Here is a 22,063-nt window from a genome sequence, read left to right as displayed (position 1 = left end):
GCTGTGCAAAAGCTTTGAAGTTTCATTAGGTCCCATGTGTTTATTTTTGTCTTTATTCCCATTTCTCTAGGAGGTGGGTCAAAAAGGATCTTGCTGTGATTTATGTCATAGAGTGTTCTGCCTATGTTTTCCTCTAAGAGTTTGATAGTGTCTGGCCTTACATTTAGGTCTTTAATCCATTTTGAGCTTATTTTTGTGTATGGTGTTAGGGAGTGATCTAATCTCATACTTTTACATGTCCCTGTCCAGTTTTCCCAACACCACTTATTGAAGAGACTGTCCTTTCTCCACTGTACATTCCTGCCTCCTTTATCAAAGATAAGGTGACCATATGTCCGTGGGTTTATCTCTGGGCTTTCTATCCTGTTCCATTGATCTATCTTTCTGTTTTTGTGCCAGTAGCATACTGTCTTGATTACTGTAGCTTTGTAGTATAGTCTGAAGTCAGGGAGCCTGATTCCTCCAGCTCCATTTTTCGTTCTCAAGATTGCTTTGGCTATTCGGGGTCTTTTGTGTTTCCATACAAATTGTGAAATTTTTTGTTCTAGTTCTGTGAAAAATGCCAGTGGTAGTTTGATAGGGATTGCATTGAATCTGTAGATTGCTTTGGGTAGTAGAGTCATTTTCACAATGTTGATTCTTCCAATCCAAGAACATGGTACATCTCTCCATCTATTTGTATCATCTTTAATTTCTTTCATCAGTGTCTTATAATTTTCTGCATACAGGTCTTTTGTCTCCTTACGTAGGTTTATTCCTAGGTATTTTATTCTTTTTGTTGCAATGGTAAATGGGAGTGTTTCCTTGATTTAACTTTCAGATTTTTCATCATTAGTATATAGGAATGCCAGAGATTTCTGTGCATTAATTTTGTATCCTGCAACTTTACCAAATTCATTGATTAGCTCTAGTAGTTTTCTGGTAGCATCTTTAGGATTCTCTGTGTATAGTATCATGTCATCTGCAAAGAGTGACAGCTTTACTTCTTCTTTTCCAATTTGGATTCCTTTTATTTCCTTTTCTTCTCTGATTGCTGTGGCTAAAACTTCCAAAACTATGTTGAATAAGAGTGGTGAGAGTGGGCAACCTTGTCTTGTTCCTGATCTTAGTGAAAATGGTTTCAGTTTTTCACCACTGAGGACGATGCTGGCTGTGGGTTTGTCATATATGGCCTTTATTATGTTGAGGAAAGTTCCCTCTATGCCTACTTTCTGCAGGGTTTTTATCATAAATGGGTGTTGAATTTTGTCGAAAGCTTTCTCTGCATCTATTGAGATGATCATATGGTTTTTCTCCTTCAATTTGTTAATATGGTGTATCACGTTGATTGATTTGCGTATATTGAAGAATCCTTGCATTCCTGGAATAAACCCCACTTGATCATGGTGTATGATCCTTTTAATGTGCTGTTGGATTCTGTTTGCTAGTATTTTGTTGAGGATTTTTGCATCTATGTTCATCAGTGATATTGGCCTGTAGTTTTCTTTCTTTGTGACATCCTTGTCTGGTTTTGGTATCAAGGTGATGGTGGCCTCGTAGAATGAGTTTGGGAGTGCTCCTCCCTCTGCTATATTTTGGAAGAGTTTGAGAAGGATAGGTGTTAGCTCTTCTCTAAATGCTTGATAGAATTCGCCTGTGAAGCCATCTGGTCCTGGGCTTTTGTTTGTTGGAAGATTTTTAATCACAGTTTCAATTTCAGTGCTTGTGATTGGTCTGTTCATATGTTCTATTTCTTCCTGATTCAGTCTTGGCAGGTTGTGCATTTCTAAGAATTTGTCCATTTCTTCCAGGTTGTCCATTTTATTGGCATAGAGTTGCTTGTAATAATCTCTCATGATCTTTTGTATTTCTGCAGTGTCAGTTGTTACTTCTCCTTTTCCATTTCTAATTCTATTGATTTGAGTCTTCTCCCTTTTTTCTTGATGAGTCTGGCTAATGGTTTATCAATTTTGTTTATCTTCTCAAAGAACCAGCTTTTAGTTTTATTGATCTTTGCTATTGTTTCCTTCATTTCTTTTTCATTTATTTCTGATCTGATTTTTATGATTTCTTTCCTTCTGCTAACTTTGGGATGTTTTTGTTCTTCTTTCTCTAATTGCTTTAGGTGCAAGGTTAGGTTGTTTAGTCGAGATGTTTCCTGTTTCTTAAGGTGGGATTGTATTGCTATAAACTTCCCTCTTAGAACTGCTTTTGCTGCATCCCATAGGTTTTGGGTCGTCGTGTCTCCATTGTCATTTGTTTCTAGGTATTTTTTAATTTCCTCTTTGATTTCTTCAGTGATCACTTCGTTATTAAGTAATGTATTGTTTAGCCTCTATGTGTTTGTATTTTTTATAGCTCTTTTCCTGTAATTGATATCTAGTCTCATAGCATTGTGGTCGGAAAAGATACTTGATACAATTTCAATTTTCTTAAATTTACCAAGGCTTGATTTGTGACCCAAGATATGATCTATCCTGGAGAATGTTCCATGAGCACTTGAGAAAAATGTGTATTCTGTTGTTTTTGGATGGAATGTCCTATAAATATCAATTAAGTCCATCTTGTTTAATGTATCATTTAAAGCTTGTGTTTCCTTATTTATTTTCATTTTGGATGATCTGTCCATTGGTGAAAGTGGGGTGTTAAAGTCCCCTACTATGATTGTGTTACTGTCGATTTCTCCTTTTATGGCTGTTAGTGTTTGCCTTATGTATTGAGGTGCTCCTATGTTGGGTGCATAAATATTTACAATTGTTATATCTTCTTCTTGGATCGATCCCTTGATCATTATGTAGTGTCCTTCTTTGTCTCTTCTAGTAGTCTTTATTTTAAAGTCTATTTTGTCTGATATGAGAATTGCTACTCCAGCTTTCTTTTGGTTTCCATTTGCATGGAATATCTTTTTCCATCCCCTTACTTTCAGTCTGTATGTGTCTCTAGGTCTGAAGTGGGTCTCTTGTAGACAGCATATATATGGGTCTTGTTTTTGTATCCATTCAGCCAATCTGTGTCTTTTGGTGGGAGCATTTAGTCCATATACATTTAAGGTAATTATCGATATGTATGTTCCTATTCCCATTTTCTTAATTGTTTTGGGTTCGTTATTGTAGGTCTTTTCCTTCTGTTGTGTTTCTTGCCTAGAGAAGTTCCTTTAGCATTTGTTGTAAAGCTGGTTTGGTGGTGCTGAACTCTCTCAGCTTTTGCTTGTCTGTAAACGTTTTAATTTCTCCATCCAATCTGAATGAGATCCTTGCTGGGTAGAGTAATCTTGGTTGCAGGTTTTTCTCCTTCATCACTTTAATTATGTCCTGCCACTCCCTTGTGGCTTGTAGAGTTTCTGCTGAGAGATCAGCTGTTATCCTGATGGGGATTCCCTTGTGTGTTATTTGTTGTTTTTGCCTTGCTGCTTTTAATATGATTTCTTTGTGTTTAATTTTTGACAGTTTGATTAATATGTGTCTTGGCGTATTTCTCCTTGGATTTATTCTGTATGGGACTCTCTGTGCCTCCTGGACTTGATTAACTATTTCCTTTCCCATATTAGGGAAGTTTTCAACTATAATCTCTTCAAATATTTTCTCAGTCCCTTTCTTTTTCTCTTCTTCTCCTGGAACCCCTATAATTCGAATGTTGGTGCATTTAATGTTGTCCCAGAGGTCTCTGAGACTGTCCTTTGTTCTTTTCATTCTTTTTTCTTTATTTTGCTCTGCATTAGTTATTTCCAATATTTTATCTTCCACCTCACTTATCCGTTCTTCTGCCTCAGTTATTCTGCTATTGATCCCATCTAGATTATTTTTCATTTCATGTATTGTGTTTTTAATCGATGCTTGATTCATCTTTAGTTCTTCTAAATGCAACTGTTTCTTGTATTTTGTCTATTCTATTTTCAAGATTTTGGATCTCGGAAATAGAATCTTGGATCATCTTTACCATCATTATTCTGAATTCTTTTTCAGGTAGACTGCCTATTACCTCTTCATTTGTTAAGTCTGGTGGGTTTTTATCTTGCTCCTTCTCCTGCTGTGTGTTTTTCTGTCTTCTCATTTTGCTTATGTTACTGTGTTTGGGGTCTCCTTTTTGCAGGCTGCAGGTTCGTAGTTCCTGTTGTTTTTGGTGTCTGTCCCCAGTGGCTAAGGTTGGTTCAGTGGGTTGTGTAGGCTTCCTGGTGGAGGGGACTAGTGCCTGTGTTCTGGTGGATGAGGCTGGATCTTGTCTTTCTGGTGGGCAGGTCCACGTCTGGTGGTGTGATTTGGGGTGTCTGCGGACTTTTTATGATTTTAGGCCACCTCTCTGCTAATGGGTGGTGTTGTGTTCCTGTCTTGCTAGTTGTTTGGCATAGGGTGTCCAGCACTGTAGCTTGCTGGTCGTTGAGTGAAGCTGGGTGCTGGTGTTGAGATGGAGATCTCTGGAAGATTTTCGCTGTTTGATATTATGTGGAGCTGGGAGGTGTCTTGTGGACCAGTGTCCTGAAGTTGGCTCTCCCACCTCAGAGGCACAGCACTGACTCCTGGCTCCTCAATTTGGGATGGTTTGTTGTCTATTCATGTATTCCACAGATGCAGGGTACATCAAGTTGATTGTGGAGCTTTAATCTGCTGCTTCTGAGGCTGCTGGGAGAGGTTTCCCTTTCTCTTCTTTGTTCTCACAGCTCCTGGGTCTCAGCTTTGGATTTGGCCCCGCCTCTGCGTGTAGGTCGCCGGAGGGCGTCTGTTCTTCGCTCAGACAGGACAGGGTTAAAGGAGCAGCCTCTTCGGGAACTCTGGCTCTCTCAGGCCGGGCGGGAGGGAGGGGCACGGAGTGCGGGGCGAGCCTGCAGCGGCAGAGGTCGGCGTGACGTTGCACCAGCCCGAGGCGCGCCGTGCGTTCTCCCAGGGAAGCCGCCCCTGGATCCCGGGACCCCGGCAGTGGCGGGCTGAACAGGCTCCCGGAAGGGCGGTGTGGACAGTGACTTGCGCTCGCACACAGGCTTCTTGGCGGCGGCAGCAGCAGCCCCAGCGTCCCACGCCCGTCACTGGGCTCCGCGCTTTCAGTCCCGACTCGCGCCCGTCTGTGGAGCCCCCTTTAAGCAGCGCTCTTAATCCCCTCTCCTCGCGCACCAGGAAACCAAGAGGGAAGAAAAAGTCTCTTGCCTCTTCAGCAGCTCCAGAGTTTTCCCGCACTCCTTCCCGGCTAGCTGTGGCACATTAGCCCCCTTCAGGCTGAGTTCTCGCCGCCAGCCCCAGTCCTCTCCCTGCGCTCTGACCGAAGCCCGAGCCTCAGCTTCCAGCGCCGCCCGCCCCGGCGGGCGAGCAGACAAGCCTCTCGGGCTGGTGAGTGCCGCTCGGCACCGATCCTCTGTGCGGGAATCTCTCCGCTTTGCCCTACCCAGGTATGTGGGGAGTTTCTTGCCTTTTGGGAGGTCTGGGGTCTTCTGCCAGCGTTCAGTAGGTGTTCTGTAGGAGTTGTTCCACGTGTAGCTGTATTTCTGGTGTATCCGTGGGGAGGAAGGTGATCTCCGCGTCTTATAAAATGTTTTAAATAGTTATTTTTTTCTAAATTTTAGGGGAAGTTTACACAATTCATTTTCATTCTTTCTTGTTTAACAAACTTTAGCAAAATTCTGTAAGTCAATGAATGTATAGTTTTATTTTTTTGCCATTATTTTTCATTTAGAAGCAAAGTCAGTTCCCATCTGACAAATGTCAACAAACATGGTTGGTGATTACACTTGGTTATATGCTTTGTCTAATTGTTCAGTAGTTGAATCCTATTTTCAGATCTGAGCTAGAGAAGGGAATTTATTTCAACCTCCAGTTACCATTAAGGTTATACAAAATTATATTTCTTCTGTGGAAAGGTGGCATCTTTTCTTCTTACTTCAAATTCGGAATTCTCTTTTATTCCTATGAAATGGGTAAATACTAAACCTTCTTGGATGGAATAATACTAGAGATTACCTATCTCCATTTAAATTTAAAGCATTTCATATATCCCACAATATAAAATAATTTTATGAGTTCTATTTCCTCATTAATTATTTTCAGAAACTTAAACAAATTAAATTGCTGTATTAAAAAAACCTGTGGAAAAAGGCATATTGATGCAGTGCTGGAAATTGTGTTGTTGTCACACTATCTTCAAAGATATTTGGCAGAAAGCAACAAGAACTATACGGAAAATTAGAGGCCATTTGAACTGATAAACTTCCATTTAGAAATATGTTCCAAAGAAATCATTAAAGATATTCAGAGGGCTTCCCTGGTGGCACAGTGGTTGAGAGTCCGCCTGCCGATTCAGGGGACACGGGTTCATGCCCCGGTCCGGGAAGATCCCACGTGCCGTGGAGCATCTGGGCCCGTGAGCCATGGCCACTGAGCCTGCACGTCTGGAGCCTGTGCTCTGCAACGGGAGAGGCCACAACGGTGAGAGGCCCGCATACAGCACAAAAAAAAAAAAAAAAAGATACTCAGAAAGCTATAAAACTGTACATGTACATTTAGCATTATTCATTATCAGTAAGATATTAGATTGAAATTATGTATTTAAAACAAAGACATTTTAAAATAACTATGGGAGATGAAACAATTATGTTTGAGATTATAAGTAGTTACTGAAAATCTTGTTATAAATGAGATTCTTTTACATGGAAAGATACTCAAATGTTAATGTTAAATGAAATAAGAGGTTAAAAGATTAAAACACAGAATTGACATCTACATTACAAAAAAATAGGTAGAAGACAGACAGCATTTTGAGGTAGAGTGATATTTTTCTCTTTATATTTTCAAGGTTTTCCATGATTTCTAATGCAGACTTTAAAAACTGTTGATAACATCATAGTGGTGGCTTTTCATGTGTGTTTATATTATTTTAAAATAAAAGAGCTAAAGAGGATTATTAAGTTTTAAAAAACTATTCATCGTTTACTATAAAGTTATGTTGTTATACAGATGTCATATTTATTTTTATTTTCTGTACTCTCACAGTGCAAAATAGCACATCTGCTATCTAAATATTTTCATTGAAGTGATGCAGAACTTGAAATCATTTTTATTCGTGGACACTAAAACATCACCTGCTTCTGGTTAGTTAATTGAACTAGTGATTATTCTTGAACATGTGGGTTGGTTGTTTTCTGCCTGAAATAATTACCCAATGAAGCTTACACTAGGGCTATCAGCAGGAAGCTAACAATCAGGGTGTTGGTGAGAAGAATGTACGTAACACTTCTGTGTCTGCTGCCAGATGGAGAAGCAGATGGGTGTGTAATACATGCAAAACTAACTACATGACCTAAAATCTTCTCAATATCCATTATCAACAAGGTCAAATTTTTTGAAAACCAATTTTTTCAACCAATGGATCACTAAAAATGAGCGAATAATAGGTTTCTGTATATAAGACTATATTTTTACCTACAAATCATTTTTGAACCAAATAGTGCATTTGTTGCCCACTACTAAAATAAGTGGTAATACTAACTTTTATTAATTTACATGACTAAATAATGAGGTAGTTACTGAAAAAGACACTACTTCTTAGTGTCTTGTTACATCTTTCTCAGACTAAAGATTTAAATCATTACTTTTAGTACAATTATTCCTCTAAACTGTGGTAAAAAGGGATTTTAACTTGAAGACCATTTGTTCTGTGTGTGTGTCAATTTATCTATCTATATAAATATATGACTTATTACAATTATTGTCCTATGCTGCCCTAGACATAGAAGCTCAAATTTTCCCAACATGTTTAAATTACCTGTTGAGATTTTAATCTTTATTATAGGAATTTTTTTTTTTTTTTTTTTTTTTTTTTGTGGTACGCGGGCCTCTCACTGTTGTGGCCTCTCCCATTGTGGAGCACAGGCTCCGGACGCGCAGGCTCCGGACGCACAGGCTCAGTGGCCATGGCTCACGGGCCCAGCCGCTCTGCGGCATGTGGGATCCTCCCGGACCGGGGCACGAACCCGTGTACCCTGCATCGGCAGGTGGACTCTCAACCACTGCGCCACCAGGGAAGCCCTATAGGAATTTTCTATGAAAACATTCTTTAGTGCCAGTGTTAAAACAAGGTACACTTATTTCTGATCATTTCTAGTTATCCATCAGTTTTCCTCAGGTGTTTTGCCATTACAATGGAAAATAAAAAATTTATAGGAGAATATGTTCATGTCAGTAATCTGAAAAGGGAAGTTAATCATAATACTCAGAAAATAATACTCAGAATATACATTTACATCCATAATAATACCTGCTAACATATTTTCCCACAATTGTTATGCTGTTGTTTACATTTGTTAAACATAACTATTGCATTTTTTGTCTCAAACACATAAAGGATTTAATTGTTCAAAGCTTGATTTACTAAATTGGAAAATGATAGTAGTAGTAACATACAACAATTGAGATTAAAGTCATACATTCATATAATGAACATGTATAAATAGTAGATATATTTATACTTGCTAGAAAATTAATATGCAAAGTCCATTTTATGTAATTACACATAAAAAGTTCAAATGGGTCAATAAGATCTTTAAAAATTAAGGGTTATTTAGCCCTAGTCCCTAAGAGAAAGCAATACTATAAAGAGGCTTGATAAATATCCACTGTTATTGACATGTATAGTCAAAAAATTGGAAGTTTTCTGTCAGTATTTGTCAATCAAATCACACTGCTGCATAATGACACTAGATGTAAAACAACATTATTACTTGGCTATACAAGCAGATACTTTATTTTTCATGTGGACAAAAACTGACAGTCAGAAAATAATCAGCCTCTGGCATGTGTTGGGTATAGGCAAGGGATACATGCTAATGGCTTTTTATTCTCTTTATCACTGAAAGTCCAAATCTCAGGACTTCCGATTTCAGTTCCGATGTGTAAAGAGGTTGGAAGTTGTCACGCCCATCCTTGAAACAAGAAAAATCTGGACAAACTGAGTGTTAATGACTTTTCTTGGGCCCATTGGAGAAATGAGCTTACAGGGACAAGCACAACCTTGAGGTCTGAAGCGTTGCAGGAAAATCCAGAGAATTACAACCAAGATCTGCTTCCTTGTAGTAGTGGTTGCTAGAGCCATAGTCTACTAGGAACAGTTAAATAGCAATTTGGCTAAATGCTGAAGACTGTGTGTGATCTAACAAGAGTGAGCAATCTCGGGGGATGCAGTCCTGCACGTCCCCACATGTTCATGGGCTTTACCTTCAGGTGTCCCACACATTTCTCATGGTGAGGATCTGAGCAAGATCTCCTCATAGCTCTGCAAAATGAAAGGAGAGAGTAAGTCTTGTGGATACTCCCAGAGCCTTCTCCATTACCAAAGACCTGCTCCCCAGGGGAAGAAGCTTTACCAGGGTCTTGTATGAGCTGGGTGAAGGGTATTCCTCCAACTCCAGCCCCTTTAGTCTTCTTGCCTCACCTCAGGGGGAGATGATTCTTTTCTATGAGAAATATCTATTCAAATTATTTGCCCATTTTTTTTTTTTTGCAGTATGCGGGCCTCTCACTGTTGCGGCCTCTCCCATTGAGGAGCACAGGCTCCGGACGCGCAGGCTCAGCGGCCATGGCTCACGGGCCCAGCCGCTCCGCGGCATGTGGGATCTTCCCAAACCGGGGCACGAACCCGCATCCCCTGCATCGGCAGGCGGACTCTCAACCACTGCGCCACCAGGGAAGCCCTATTTGCCCATTTTTAATTGGATTATATTTATTTGTCTTTTTATTGAGTAGTACCTGTTCCTTATATGTTCTAGATAGTAAGCAATTATCAGATATACGATTTGCAAATATGTTCTTCTATTCTGTGAGCTGTCTTTTCACGTTTACATGCTTTTCTATTAATTTTTGCTTAAAATACCTGTGGTGTATTTCCATGCTAATTTATTTGTTTTCCTCATTCTTTTTAGCAATGGCATGTTTTCAGTATTTTAAATTGTTTTGCCAAATTTATGGACAAAAATGCCTCTCATTGTATAATTTTGCATTTTTTTAAAAAAAGAGGTAATTTCTAAATTGTTATTGGTCTGCTGTTTCTTTCCACTGTATTAACCTGCTTATCCTTCCACATGGAATTTATCATCACCTGGCAAGCTGGCATGTTATATATTTACTGTTAATTGATTTTGTATTTTCTTTTTTTGCCATTCACTAGAATGAGGGTATGCTATTCGTTTTGTTCATTTGCTCTAGCAGTGATTTTCTTGAATGACATAATATTTTTCCACTTGTTTATCTTAGAGCATTTGATTGTGGCATTGAACATTTTCTAATTGACATAGAGAAGTATAGCATAGCTTTGTTTTTCAAGCATGTACTGAGGAAGGTCCACGTTTTTACTGTTTTCTTTTTTTTTTTTTAACATCTTTATTGGAGTATAATTGCTTTACAATGGTGTGTTAATTTCTGCTCTATAACAAAGTGAATCAGTTATACATATACATATGTTCCCACATCTCCTCCCTCTTGCGTCTCCCTCCCTCCCACCCTCCCTATCCCACCCCTCCAGGTTTTCACAAAGCACCCAGCTGATCTCCCTGTGCTATGCGGCTGCTTCCCACTAGCTATCCACTTCACGCTCGGTAGTGTATATATGTCCATGCCTCTCCCCGTCGTTGTCACAGCTTACCCTTTCCCCTCCCCATATCCTCAAGTCCATTCTCAAGTCCATTCTCTAGTAGGTCTGTGTCTTTATTCCTGTCTTACCCCTAGGTTCTTCATGACATTTTTTTTTTCTTAAATTCCATATATATGTGTTAGCATACGGTATTTGTCTTTTTCTTTCTGACTTATTTCACTCTGTATGACAGACTCTAGGTCTAGCCACCTCATTACAAATAGCTCAATTTCGTTTCTTTTTATGGCTGAGTAAAATTAAGTTTTCTTAATTTAATTTACTAGAAGGAAAAAAACCCATTAAACTTGGAAATCCTTATTAATTTTTATTAATAAAAAAATATAGGAAATACCATGGCCTATATCTTTTATATAATTCTAAGTCAATGTTAGATGGTATGTATTGGGAGCAAGTATCGGAGGTAATAGAACAAATCCTTCTGGCAGATGGGAGAGGAATGATTTAACATAAATTGTGTCTCTTTACTCTAAATGTCCTTAAAATTTCCATTCCCAATGGAAGAAGGAAAGGAAGTATTAAGAAGTAAGACCAGACATGTATTTCTGAATTAGAGAAGCCAAGGAGACATTTAGCAGTTCTATCTATATTCGGGCCAAATGTTTTTGGTTTAGCTAGCTTAAGAGAGCATTGTTGATATAAACTCAATTACTATTTAACTTAATTTATGATATTGACTTTCTGTAACATTCTCTAGATTGCAATATATGCTAAACTAAAGAATGGGAGTTTAATAATTTATAAAATATCATGTCATATCTAATTTTTGAGTACTATTATTTCTGAATAACTCATACATCAAATAATTTAATAAGACAATAGATGTATGTGTGTTTATTTCCCAAGGTTTTAAACTAGATTTTATCTACTTGAAAAATGCTAAGATTTTCATTAAGACAACTTATGAAAATGATCTGGGAAATGTCATTAGTTAATAGTTATTAAACAATACAGTATTCTATCAATTTATCAACTGCACGTGTTTTCACATAACTAACATCTGTGAAATTAAGTTTAGTCTTACAATGGCTAGTATGTCATAACCTAATTGGCAAGATTTTTCTTTCTTGGTGGTATATGTAAAATGATATATACAAAAAAATGAAGGGAATAATAGCATTTTGATTATTAGATTTTGCTTTATATTTGTGTATTAAAGTCTACTCATTTTTCCAATGTAGTTAAAGGAAAATATAAGAGCAAATAATATTAAAATATAGTAATTAGCGCAATATGAGATGTTCTATTTTTGATATCCTTAAAGAGATTGTGCTTTTTATGATATTTAGGTTTTTTTTTTAAAAACATGATATTCCCAGAGAAGAAACCTAGAATGATGCTTGGAAGTAGATGCAAGTTGTTATCAAAATACACATTCTGAGTAACCTGAAAATATCTTTAAAATATTTATGGAAATATTTGCATATATATTTGTTATTTAAATGGCATTTCCTGGCACAAGGCACATAACACATCATTGTTGCCGCTTCTACTTCCAAATGAATGCATAATCATAAAATCCAGTATTACATAGATTCTACTTTCATCAGTCATACCATTGAGTCAGGTCTAAAAGAGAGGCACATGCAACAAAGAATGTAGACAAAAGCCAAGTAACACCTTGTTGTTTTGTTTTGTTTTGTTTTTTACTGTGATTTGAGCAGAGATTTTAAGAAACAATTATGGTATGTGGGCTACATTTCTTAAATAGTCAGAACCAGAAAGCTTCAAACTAATAGTCTCCAAGGCTTTTGTTTTCCATGAAATTCCTGGGATTTCTAAATGTGAGTCTCAGAATGTATCACACTGCAGTCCCACCTGATACATTCATGCCACTACCATGAAATCTTGATAGAGAAGACACATTTGGTTCAAAGAAATGAGAGAGGGTAGAAACATGTCTTAGCTGTTTCCAGAATCTGTAAAATAAATAAATTAATTAGTAATTAACTTATAAAATATGCCTATCTTAGAATTGTTAATCTCTTTCTAAATTCCTCCCTTGAATACATTGCCCAATCAAATAAATTTGATCTGTAAGACCAAGTAATATCTCCCTTCTGGAAATGAGATGAAAAAAGACTAGGTCTTTGATCTCAGTGGAGCGGTAATGGGCAAAGAGATGATTTTGCCATCCATTATTGATAGGCCAACATAAGTCTATGTAAGGAAAACTTTTTATCCCAGTTATGTTTCTGTTTTCCTTAAAAAATAAATGCACATAAAATTTAGAAAATTTAGAACATAGATAAAATCCAAAATATGATTAACCTTATATTGATAAGGCAGAGAAGAGTCTTATTAGGATTTTAAAAATAACTAAAATGTTACATTAATTTGGAAGCTTTCACTGAGGCACTGAGATACAACAGGTAAGAAAGTCCAGACCTAGATGCAAATCTTCAAAGGACATTTCTGCAAATAATTTTTTTTTTTCTGGTATGCGGGCCTCTCACTGTTGTGGCCTCTTTTATTGCGGAGCACAGGCTCCGGATGCGCAGGCTCAGCGGCCATGGCTTACGGGCCCAGCCGCTCCGTGGCATGTGGGATCCTCCCGTACCGGAGCACGAACCCGTGTCCCCTGCATCGACAGGCGGACTCCCAACCACCGCGCCACCAGGGAAGCCCGTCTGCAAATCAATTTTACATCTCTAAAAAGCTGCTCATTTACACTGAGAATGAAAAAGGCCCTCATTATGGTGTATGCAATCAAATGTTCCCAGTCAAGAGAATACAAAGTCAGTGTAATTCTTGCTCTGTTTAACTCATCTCTTTTCAAGACTAAAGAGATGAAAAAACATGCTCACCAGAATGGGGAGGAGGAGAGGGCGAGAAAAAAAAAAACCCAACAATAATAGAGGAAGTACCTTACCTACCTTCCATCACTGAAAATCCCTGCCTGGAGCAAACTCCGCTGGCAGAAGGAAAGTCGAAGTTTTTAAGGAAGTTGTATATTGGAAGCTTAATTATTAAACAACAACTGATTTTCAAAGCAGTGAATTAAAAATTTTTTGCGGGCTTCCTTGGTGGCGCAGTGGTTGAGAGTCCGCCTGCCGATGCAGGGGACATGGGTTCGTGTCCCGGTCCGGGAAGATCCCACATGCCGCGGAGCGGCTGGGCCCGTGATCCATGGCCGCTGAGCCTGCGCGTCTGGAGCCTGTGCCCCACAACGGAAGAGGCCACAACAGTGAGAGGCCCAAGTACCGCAAAAAAAAAAAAAAAAAATTTTTTTTTGCAACTTACAGTGATATTAGAATCTTTATATTTTTATCATATATTCTACACAATTTAAAAAGTTAGCATTACAATGAGGATTTTTCCTATTTTCTATTGCTTTATATATCACATATTTATAAAAGTAAATTGTATTTTGTATATATTTGAATATATGTTCAGTTATTAAATGAACAGTTTCTTAGGGTGTTTTTTAACAAACATGTCTTGATATCGTATTTACTCTGAGACACATGCAGAAATAGATGGCACCACTGTGCTTTCTCCCAGGAATAAGAAGTGGTTTTTCTAATGCTGAGTTTTGTTTCAAGGACCAGGATAGCTCTATTTTTCTAAATAGTAGATAATATAGTGGCATGCTTTTCTCAGATTATTTGTGTATGTATTGTGTTACTCAACTCTTTAGCAGCCTACTTGTGTGGAGAGTGGTACTCTTGGTTCCCTCTCCTGTATGGCCATTTATTTCTGGACTGCATATGCTCTATAAAGGAGCTAACATGATCACATGCTTTTTAGACACCAGGCAGTGCTTTAAGCACTTAAAAGTTGTTTATTTAACCCTCTCAACAACTGTAGATGGAAAGTATTGTAATTATACCCCTTTTAATTCTGAGGAGACCAATACCCAGAGAGGCTAAGGAACTTGTCCAAGGCCACATAGTTACTAAACAGCAGAGCTGGAATTTGGCCTCAGGCCCTCTAGCTCTGGTGGCTGCCATGCTTCCCACTGAAAGGACTGAAGAGAAGTCGTTTCCAAAAACCAGAAGCAGGGAGTGTGCTTTGATCATTTTATGAAGCTCAGAAGGCATCTGGTGGAGCATGAGTGGGAGGGTTTGTTGCCAATAGAGAGGAGAGCTGATGATGGGCAGGTATCCAGGCAGGAACAAATGAAGAGCTGAGCGAAGACAGTGGCAGTGCCAGTGAGAGAAAGTGATGGAGATGGGCGGTAAGAGGTGACAGAACTTAGACGGAGGTGAGTGGGAGGCACAGGTCTGGCATGTTTCCTGGCTTTGAAAAAAAATCTCTTTGTCTCTTGGTTGCATCTAATTGATTCTTTCCGCTCTGTAGAGAGAATATTTTAGGAAGTTTATAAATTCTCCAGTATATCGATATATTAATATATCAGTTTGGAATGATGATGTAAATAGAGCTCCAAATCTGAAATGCAGAAAGAAAGAAGTGAGGAAACGTTTATGTGTTATAAAGCCTGTACCAAAACAGGTACTTTGTTCCCAAGGACACACATGTATAAGCTGGGATCTACAGACTTGGTCTGTGGATGGGCTCCGAGGGATGTGAGCAACTTGAAGTTGCAGGCAAATTGTGCTTGCCTTGCATCTGTGCACTTCTCTGGGGAGGCGGACCACAGCTTGCATCTGAGTCTCAGAGGGTTTTGCGACCAAACAAGTCTTATAAACCACAGCCCTAGACCCTCTATATAAGCACCGTACCTACTCTTTCATACACCACAGTGTGGTGCTTAGGGCTACCCTCTGCAGAGTGACTACCTCAGTTTAAAGCACAGATCTGACATCTGCTTTTTTATGACCTTGAGCAAGTGTCTTACTATTTCGGTGCCTCAGTTTCCTCATCTGAGAAACAGGGAGTCGATTATAGTAGCTTTGAAGGTTAATTTACTTAACACAGATAAGCTCATTAGGGCAGTGCCTGGCACCCAAAACAAGCTCTGATAGCTATTGTTATTGGTTTCCTTGAACTGAGTGAACCAACAATGTTTTTTCTCCACACAGGACTGTATCTTGCAACCATAGCTACCATAGAATTATACTGAGAGATTACAGTAAGGTCACATTATGTAAAATAATTAACTTAGTAACTGTTGTACAGAACCAAGAAGCACCCTCAGATAGGGAGGGCCAAAGCTCATCATCAAATCTCAAACAAGAATAAAATGCACAAGAATCATCGAGTACATATTTGATGTATCCTAACTTAGAAATAGTCTCATTATGTAGATCTGTGTTGAGGTCAAGATTTTGCATTTCTGATAAAGGGCCCCAGGTATGAATGATTCAGGTGATCCACCGACCACCACGAAGAGCCTTGCCTTAATGGCATTACTTTCTGCCTTTTTTGTTCCTGCAGCCCTCCTAGTTTGTCAGGTGTGATGTGATCTCTAAAACCAATGGATCATACAAATTACCCAACTACAGACAGAGGTAGACTAGATAAACAAATGCCCTTTTGTACAAGAAAGCTAGCTTCTTTTCTCTCCCCTGAAAAAAAGTTACCTATCACTTTTCTACTCCCAAGCTAGCTCAGGTTATTTACATTTTTTCTTGTTAAAACCACTTGTGTTATGATTAGGAGGTCCTCAATTTTCCACCTAGCTATAGCTTCATCCTCTGCCATAGCAACGCCTTTGCCACACAACATCCAGGAGATAACTAGGTCAATCAAAGTCATGTATTACAACATTTTTTGTTTTCCAAAAGCATGTCTAAGAAGCAAAAATTTAACCCCCCCCCACACTCTCTCTCTCTCTCTCTCCCACACACACACACACACACGGGCCTTATAGTTTATAATCTGATTTTGCTACAATTATAATAAAACTTGTATCTTGCACCATGACACTGATGATATTCTGATTTTTCAGTATAACGTAGATTCTTTAAAAATTAATTCCTCATCTTCTGTGTAGCTAAATATTTTGAAACTATGTAATTTTTCCATCACAAAAAAGGAATTTAAAACATATTTCTTGACATATCATTCCAATGGGAATTTCATGCAAAAGTAATATTTTAACAGCAGGCTGGAAGGAAGACTCATTGCCTTGTCAAGTGCCAGTTACAAAATTAGACACAGTCTTAAAGGGAATAAATGGGGGATTAAAATGTTTTTGAAGCTACTCATTTGTCTAAACTTTATTAAAATTTCCATGAAAGGGTAATGATATTGATTGATATATTGTCATATATACAGAACAAAAACAACGTGAACAGAAGAATGATGAATTATTTCCTCTTAAAAATTAACATTACTGATGGCCAGTGCTATCTGAACAGTATTTAGATGAATTAAGCAGATATTACACTTCTTTTTCTAAAGAGAGAAATTTAATTCAAACTAAAACATAGGAAGGCAAATCTCAGAAAAAAATGTGAAGGTTTAAAACAGTCCTATCTCTGCCACTTGAGATGTCATTAGCAAACTACTGTTTCACCTGAAATAAAATTTATATTATTATCATACCTGCTATCAATATACGATATTTATATGAATTTACATAAGTGACTAATTTAGGTTATAAAGCATGAATTATTATATCATTTTGCTTCTTTTAATATCTGTGTCCTTTCTGGTTTCAAAGTGATCCATTCTAGGTTCTTCTATAGTCCTTTGAGCTAGTATCTTTATACAGACAGACTGATGGAGCTACCTTTGATGTAGGCTGGGACTTGGACCCGGGACCCTTTACTGAAGTGCTGGCACCTGGACAAAAGTCTCCTGGAGCAACAGAATACAAAGAAACTACACAGGACTAAAAATAACTGCATGCATGTGCAGTTGGGGCAAATTACGAACAATACAGTACAAAAAGGCCAAAAACCAACTGCCACTTCCAGATGCCAGGAGCAAAAGCAGGGTACTGTGGCTGATCCCTTCACCAAGCACCACCAAGCACCACCAAGGGGGTGGGCAGACGACCTAAGCTACCCCAGTGGCCTGACCCACAGATCTGCGCCTAACCTTCACCCCAGTTAAGGAACTAGCCTGCCCTCCTCAGAGTGAGCATGGGCATCTGTTTCTTGTTTTTGCTCACTCGTGCTGCCGCAGGAGTCCCAATAAAGTCCTGCTTGAATTTCTTGTCTGACCTTTTACCAATTTCTACTGATTGAAGAATCCAAGGCCCCAGGTTTGTAACACCTTTCCTCTCGATGGATTCCACTTCACAAATAGATTGACGCCTACTTTTCATTTCTCTTTACAAATCATGTTTTCTACTTTGAATATTTTTTTTCCTGTGTGTGAATCTATCATTATTTCCAAGAGTAGATGACTGGATGGTGCATACACCAGACGTGCTGTATGTAGCAGTATTTAGTTGAAAACCTCATGGACAGAAGAACAGTAGGTGGATGTTCAGATTCTCCGGTGGCCTTTCATTTGGGGCCCCCAAAGCATTGTCTGGGGGGGGTCTTAAAGCAACATGCTTTTTTTTTTTTTTTTGTAAACTGAAAGGAAACTTTATTTAGTTTTCTTTTTAAAGCAGTATAGTTTAAAAACCAGTTGAGGTTAAGAGACAAGAATATGAAACCTAACAGAGGGAGTCAGACAGACAGACGGGAGGACTGGGCAGGGGCTTAAACGTCAGATCTTCTCCATCTTGGAAACAAGGTTATTACAGATTCTGGTCAGTCCTTGTTTTCTTCAGTCCTCTGCAGAGGGTGGATGCATCTTCTCCTTGCTCAGCCTCAACTGGAGGGCCGGAGTCTTCCCTCCCTGCCTCCTGTTTCTCAAACCACTTGAAGGGGTCAGAGAAAGATTCTTCCCCGGAGTCCAGTTCTGCAGTAGTGCATCTTTTCCGTTCGGAACCTTCTGGATTTTGGCTCTGTCCAGTTACTTCTCTTTCTGAGCCTCCTCTATCGCCTGGCACACTGTCCCCGCAAAGCCGCCCACGACCGTCCCCACCTTCAGGTGCTCCACTTGGAGCTTCTCACACCTGCCCTTGGGCAACAGGGCCTACCTCTGCTTTCTCCGATGCATCCAGGCCCCTCGGGCTGCTCTGCAGCTGGTCCGCCGCCGGCCCAGGGTGCACTGGGGCGGCCGCCGGGCGCCTGCACGCCCCGCCCCGCCGCCAGGGGGCGCCTGCGCACCACGGGCAGGACGGGTCTCGGGGCCCCGGGCGCCGGTCTTGGAGGGCCGTCGCTGAGGAGCTGGGCCGGCCTGCGTTCCCTCCGGCGCCGGCTGCTTAAGCGAGGAAGCCGCATCGGCTCAGGGTCCCGTTGGGGCTGGTGCCAGAGCCTCCGGGGGCCGAGAAGCGCCCCGAAGAGTGACCTCCGCGCAGGAGCGGTACCTCCCAGGTGAGTCCTGCGCGGTCGCGACCCGCGGGCTGCCCCGGCGAGGCGGGCCCGAGGGCCGGGCCTCCCGCCGTCGCGTCCTCGGCTTGGCAGGCCCTCGCCTCGGGTCTCGCGCTCCTCGAGGGGGGCCGGAGGACTGGCCCAGCCCCCCGCGGGCCCTCGGCCTTATCGCGCCGACGACTGGCGGCCGCGGCCCGCCGGGCGTTGTTCTCGGGGCCTCAGCGTCCTCGGGGCGGGCGCCGGGCTCTGTCTCGGGCGCCCGCGCGGGCCGGAGTCTCGGCCTCGGCCTCGCCCTCGCTAGGCGGAGCGCGAGGCGGCGCCGGCAGCCGTGCTCGCGGCGGCGCCGCTTCAGGGGCAGCGAGCTGGTGGCGAGGCCGCGCGCGTCCGCGTTACTGGTCGCGGCCCCCGACGCCACCGGCCCTCGGTTGCGGCCTCGCCGCTCTTACCGTCTTGGCCTTGGTTGGTTTTGGGGGGCTTTGCGCGGTGCAGGCTCCTTCCCGAGAGACCGGCCCACAGGGTCAGCCTTTGAGTAACACGCATCCTACCTGACGAAAATGGTTTGCGGCGGCCTGTGAACAGTGGGCCGACCGTGGAGCCGCGGCGGTCCTGCCGTCTCGAAACGCGTGCTGTTTTCAGCGCGGAGACTTGGCTGTAGTTTAATATGAGCAACTGTGAAATTAAATGAAAATCATCCTGCATAAATGTTTGTTGTGCATATGAAAGGTAGAACAGAAAGCTCAGAAGTTATTAAAAATATGCCTGGCAGTGTAGTTTAATTATAAAAATTCGGCGTGTCAACAAACTTCCACAGCTTCCACGGTGAAAAACTGTCGGCAGAGCTGAACTCTGGCTTTAATGGAAGTGCTGTTAATACCGTGTTCCCGTGATAAAAGAGAAGACGGTAACCATACAAAAAGAGATTATTATATAGGTTGTAACGTGCTTCGTTCATAACTGCCAAGCGGCAGCCTGTTCTCTAGAACTCACCGCTCCCTAAAATATACGGCTTTATTGAATTCGCTTATTATCCGCCTAATTACAATTGAAACACAATATAGCAATTTGAGATTTCGTATCCTCCTGTGCATTCTCGGAGGCGGTAAACATAGGCATTCCGCCTCTGGAGGCAGGCGTCGGTCTTGGGAGAAATGCTTGAATTTCTGTGCCTGTGTTCTGTAATTTTATTGTTCTGTAAAACAGAACAATAGCAATGTATCTCTCCTAAGTGTATTGTGAGGATTCATGAAGTTAATATGCATAAAGCTCAGAACTGTGCATAATACAGATTCACATGACATTTTTGTTAGTCATAGGAGCAAACTGAGAGGTATAAATCACATACCCAATTAACCGCCGTCTTGTATCTTCAACTTCCTTTCCCCAATTTGTGTGAACTTACGTAGTTCATGGTTGTTCTCTCAGTTAACCTTTACAGCTCAAAATAGGATATCAGTCTGTTTTTCGATCCATCCGATTTAGATGTGTTTATTGATTGACCATATTCATTGCTTCCTTATTTTCAAATATAAGGAACGTAGCATACCTGTGTTTCCCTTCACCCTCTGGTTTATTTCTGCCCTACCGTCATTAAAGTTTCTAACAGTGGTAGCCTGTACTGTATCTATAATCGTGTACCTTGCTTTGTCTAAAGGTGGACTCTATGTATTGGAAAACATTGAACGGTAGCAGGAGCTAACAGTTACGGTTTGTTTTGTGCGAGGCGCTGTGCTAAGTGCTAAGTACAGGAGATAAATTATCTAAATTTATGATCAAACCAATCCTGGGAGAATGGTCCTAATTTTAGAACCCTACTTTATAAATGGGGTTCTGTTCTTAACACTCTGTTTTATAAATGAGAACCCTGACGTGTAGAGAGGTTTTAGAAAATTCCTAAGACTTAACACCTAATAAACGGAGGAAGTTCACATGTAGCAGATCTGCTACCAGCGCTTTTCAAAAGATAGGTTATGATGCCCCTCAAATATATTTACAAATCAGTATCATGGCTGTGTTAATATTATAAATGACATAAGTGCAGTGATGGACTCTTACGTTAAAAAATGTAAATCTTTTTGTCTAAGCTACTTGACGGAGCATGTTCAAACCATCAGGTTCAGTACGTTCTCTTTCTTACACTCTTATCGATTTCTCAAACCTATATCATATGTTAGATTGCTTGATAACCCTACGATAACTATTTGTCCAGTGTTGTGGGCTTCCCGGACTCTCTAGTTAATATTCTTTTGTATATAGATGAGTCATTGAAATTCCTGTAATAACATACATTTTGCTGACAGGGAACTACTTTTTTGTTGGCCAAGACATCTTTTATCTTCTAACTTTTAATAATTTAAATGTAATTAGATTATCTATTTTGCTAATGAGACATTCTTCATGGAGCCTCCTTTGGCTTTCGTATTTTTTTGATTCTTGTTTTCATTTTCCTGGAATCTGTTCTTTTGTTAGTTTGAATATTGGAGTTGACTGAATCGGAATGACTCTCAAGTAATAGTGACTTAAAAAAAAGATAGGTTACTCCTCACGAAAGTGTAAGGTGGTCCTTGACCGGGAAAGCAGCTCCATATGTTTCAGACTTCTATGTCATTTCTCTGTCATCTTTAACACTTGATTTCATTCTCATGGTCCAATATGTCCACCTCAGGTTTCCTCTATCATATCACTATGCACCAGCAAGGAAGAAATGGGAAAGGCAGTGATGTAAGGGAAGGTTCTCTTTCTGTTAAGGGAAGAACCCAGAGGACTCTTAAACATTTACATTGCAATGGTCAGAATCTAGGCGGAGAGCCACACCTAGCAGCAGAAAGGTTGGGGAAACTTTTCTTTAGCTGGGTGACCATTGCCGAACTAAACGCTCTTACATTGTAAGAAGAGATATTAGAGGGTTGCTAGCATCTCTGTACCCGTTTTGAGATCTCCGGAACATTTGCAGCTAAATTTTTGTTGATGCATTTTGGGATAGAAATGTCACAGGCTCCTTTTCAGAAAGGGAAAAAAATGTAGGTTTCCAGTCTTTCTGCTTTTTGTCAATTTTCTGTGCGAATTACCCCAGACAGAGAGCCCATCTGGACACAGAGATTAAACCTGAACACTTTCACCTTCTTTGTGCTGGTCTTTGTGGTTTGTCCTTCAAGATCTCTGACCACAGGAAACTAAAATTGGGC

The sequence above is a fragment of the Hyperoodon ampullatus genome, assembly GCF_949752795.1.
Source record: "Hyperoodon ampullatus genome assembly, chromosome: 20".
In the NCBI taxonomy this organism is placed as follows: domain Eukaryota; kingdom Metazoa; phylum Chordata; class Mammalia; order Artiodactyla; family Ziphiidae; genus Hyperoodon; species Hyperoodon ampullatus.
The sequence above is the reverse complement of the archived record's forward strand: the minus strand, read 5'-3'. Positions refer to the sequence as shown.